Genomic DNA, 4,012 nt, shown 5'->3' with positions numbered 1-4,012 from the left:
TGCTAGGCGTCCGCCGGGTCGCGAGCCATCAGATCTGTGATCTGTGCCGCATCGAGCGCTCAGACGTGCCTTCATTATTGCAACCCAGGCCTTGTTGCAGGATTACTTCTGCAACACAGGTCTTGTTGCAGGATTATTTCTGCAACATAGGTCCTGTTGCAGGATTTTTCTGCAACATAGGTCTTGTTGCATTTTTTTGCAACGGATTGTTTGTTGCAATTTTTTTTCAACCGAGGTCTTGTTGCAGAAAAAATTCATAAGAGATATTTTATTACAAAACATAGACTTGTCATAGACCATTGAACGCTATATATGTTTCGGAAACATAACTTCTGTTGCAGAAGCGCGTTCGACAAAGGATAGTGTGTGGAATCTCACTAGGACACGTGTGAGGCAGGGGAGGCGGCGGACGCGGACGCCGCGATCCGCCGGGTGATGGTAAGAGTTTCCCATAAAAGGGACCTGCTTATACCCCGTAAAAGAAAAAGGGGCGTGCTACGCGTCCGCGGCTGATCTTTTTACCGCGTCATACAGCCGAACGTGTCTTCATTCTGCAACACAGGTCTTGTTGTGGAATTATTTTTGCAACACATGTGTTGTTGCGGACTTATTTCTGCAACACAGCTCTTGTTGCGGATTTTTTTGCAACATCAATTTTCTTGTATTTTTTTGCAACTGAGGTTTTGTTGTAATTTTTTTTTGCAACTGAGTTCTTGTTGCGGAAAAAATTCGGAGAGGTTTTGCTGTAAAACGTAGACCCGTCATATAGTATTGCAACACTGCATATGTTTCGGAAGCATAGCTCATGTTGCAAAAGCGAGTTTATTGAATGATGGTATGCGGGACACGTGTCATGCAGGGAAGGTGACGGACGCGGCCCAGTTATCCGCCGGTTGATGGTAAGTATTTCCCTAAAAGAAAACAAAAACTCAAAAATACACCCAAAACTTGGTATGCGTCCGATCCGCTAAACTTTGTTGTGCATGCATCCAATCCGGGCGTCTTCTTTTCCTCCTGACATGCGTTCGATGGAGGGATCCACATGACATGCCACGGCGCGCGATCTCCTAACAATTAGGGCAAACCTTGTCCTCCTCCTACGCCTGGAAATCCTCTCCCCCCACCGCCGTCGCCGGAGCCAGGACCCATGCGCCGGCCGCCGCATCCACTTAACACGCTTGCCATGAAAATTCAAGCCCAGATTCACTAAACTTTGTCATGCTTGCATCGGATCCTCTTCTTACGTTCAATCGGGAATCCACTCGGCATGGTATGGCGCGCGATCTCCTAACAACCAGGCAAGTCTTGTCCTCCTGCTCCTCCTAGTGATCCTCTCCTCCACCGCGGTCCTCGCCGTGCCGGAGCCGGGCCCATGCGCCGGCCGCCGCATCCACGTCCGGCGTCTCCCCCCGCGCTTCAACACGGACCTCCTCCGCCACTGCGACGGCGCCTTCCCGCTGGCCGACCACCCCGGTGCCACGCCCGCCTGCGCCTCGCTCGCCAACCACGGCCTTGGCCCCCGCACCCACAACCGCTCCCGCTCATGGTACCGCACCGACGCGCGCCTGCTCGAGCCCTTCTTCCACCGCCGCCTCCTCGACCGCGCCTGCCTCGCCGACGACCCCGCCCGCGCCGACGCCGTCTTCCTCCCCTACTACGCCTCCCTCGACGCGCTCCCCTTCCTCCTCGAACCCGCCATGCTCAACTTCTCGGGCGCGCACGGCGTCGCCCTCGCCCAGTTCCTCGCGACCGACCGCCCGCGGGTCCTCGCCCGGCGCCGCGGCCACGACCACTTCCTCGTGCTCGCCGGCCCGGCATGGGACTACGCGCAGCTGGCCGACACCGACCCCAGGCTGTGGGGCACCACCTCGCTGCTCCGCCGCCCCGAGTTCGACAACTTCACCTTCCTCACGCTCGAGTCCCGCGCGTGGCCGTGGCAGGAGCACGCCGTGCCGCACCCGACGTCCTTCCACCCATCGTCGCTCCCGCGGCTCCGCGCATGGATCGCCCGCGCGCGCCGCTCGCGCCGCACGGCGCTGATGCTCTACGCCGGCACCGTGTCCAGGCCGTCCCGCCCCAACATCCGGAGCTTCATCCTCGCCGAGTGCGCGAACCGCACCGACACATGCACCGTCGTCGACTGCCATGGCGGGTCCTGCGCGCTCGACCCGGTGCGCTCCATGCGGCCCATGCTGAAGGCCAAGTTCTGCCTGGAGCCGCCGGGGGACACGTCGACGCGGTGGTGGCCGGGTGCGTGCCGGTGTTCTTCGAGGACGCGTCGGCAAGGACGCAGTACGGGTGGCACCTGCCGCCGGGGAGGTACGAGGAGTTCTCGGTGACCATACCCAAGGACGCGGTGATGCTGGGGGGCGTGCAGATCATGGAGACCCTGGCGGCGGTGCCGGAGGAGGAGGTGGCCAGGATGCGGGAGCGGCTTCTGGAGCTGGCGCCGAGGGTGGTCTACCGGCGGCACGGGAGCGCGGCAGAGAGGATGAGGGAGGCGAGCATGGACGCCGTGGACATCGCCGTCGAGGGCGCGCTACGGAGGATATGGAGGCGGGTGCGTGCTCTGAAGGATGGTCAGCCGGAGGCCATTTACGCGATGGACGACGACGACCAAGAGATCTAGCTAGTTGATCATATCTTCCAGGTGGTCGCAAGCCTGTGATGCAACAGATGTACCAAAATGATAAGTGCCACATATGCGACACGAAAAAACACCGCCCTACGGTTCTGATGTTGCATATATAGATCAGCCACGACATGCATTGTTTATCTCTTTTTTTTTTGGGTTGCACACTCGCCTCGGCAAAGATTTATGCTTGGTTTAAAAAAATAACGGGCAATGAAAATCAACGGAACACTCGGCAAACATGATGAATGAAAAAAAAAATGAGGCGCCGTCGGGAGAAACATGGTGGCACGCGTGGTGAAGAAGGCGTAGTAGCACGGGAGGCGGAGCTCGCTGGCCACGCGGATCATCATGAAGGTCATGGAGATGTCCTATCTCCAAGTTAATAACCCTAAAAAAGGAGTAAGCTGACTAGGTTTTCCGTACTTCCTCTGTGTAGTGATCTAAACGCTTTTATATTTCTTTACAAAGGGAGTAACGCTCAGCAAAGTCTTTACTGAGCGGAAATCGACCTTCGTCGAGTACGGAGTACATGGCAAAGAACCAGATTCCAGTACTGAAGGGAGTGTTGGTTGTTCTTGCCTTCTTGGTGGACTTGGATCAACTAGTAGTTCAGGAATAAGATATGAGAGAACTCTGACAGTAGTGAGTTCATCACTGAACGCAGTCTAGCAATTCAGTTCGACTCTATTTAAGAGACCCGCTTGCTTATTGCAATTCAGAACTGTGATAGGAATGGTTCATGCGCCCTGTCAAGAGAAGACGTTCGATTTGTAGTTCACCACTTTCTTTGGGACACGTTGGCGTCCCTGAACTATGTGTGTGGACTGAAGATCAGCACCGAAACTGAACTGACATGTTGCCCGGATTCCCGTTTGCTAGTCTTGTCAACCGTCTTCTAATTTAGCCAAATAAATTTGTCAGTGAGGCACCAGTGGTCTAGTGGTAGAATAGTACCCTGCCACGGTACAGACCCGGGTTCGATTCCCGGCTGGTGCAAACTTTTTTTGTTTTTATTTACTCATTCATATATGTAATTCATCTAATCTTGTCACTTATATAAGTCTTTTTTGGCTGATCCAACACACTCTTTTTTGCGGGGTTATTTTGATCTGAAAAATATCACGACAACCCTTATGTGTGTATTGAGAAATTGTAAGGGCATACTGCCTCTGTAACATAATATAAGACGCTTGGTAAGTAAACCCAACAATTCAGGAAATAACGACAACCCTTATGTGTGTATTGAGAAATTGTAAGGGCATACTGCCTCTGTAACATAATATAAGACGCTTGGTAAGTAAACCCAACAATTCAGGAAATAGACGTTTTTTGTCACTGTCATGGACTCTAGAAACATTTTATAAAAAGTTATAAATG

General features: G+C 53.7%; 1 non-coding gene and 1 pseudogene across 1 annotated transcript; both read left to right on the top strand.

Annotated features, from left to right (window-relative positions):
• LOC119283741 overlaps nt 1–2,709 on the top strand; it is a 3,552-nt pseudogene extending 843 nt beyond the window's left edge.
• An 851-nt stretch (nt 2,710–3,560) lies between these two features.
• Nucleotides 3,561–3,631, top strand: TRNAG-GCC. The gene has a single exon. It is a non-coding gene; the product is annotated as a tRNA-Gly (tRNA).
• Nucleotides 3,632–4,012: the final 381 nt, after the last annotated feature.

The sequence above is a fragment of the Triticum dicoccoides genome, chromosome 4A (genome assembly GCF_002162155.2).
Source record: "Triticum dicoccoides isolate Atlit2015 ecotype Zavitan chromosome 4A, WEW_v2.0, whole genome shotgun sequence".
In the NCBI taxonomy this organism is placed as follows: domain Eukaryota; kingdom Viridiplantae; phylum Streptophyta; class Magnoliopsida; order Poales; family Poaceae; genus Triticum; species Triticum dicoccoides.
This window is presented reverse-complemented; position numbering and strand designations above follow the sequence as displayed.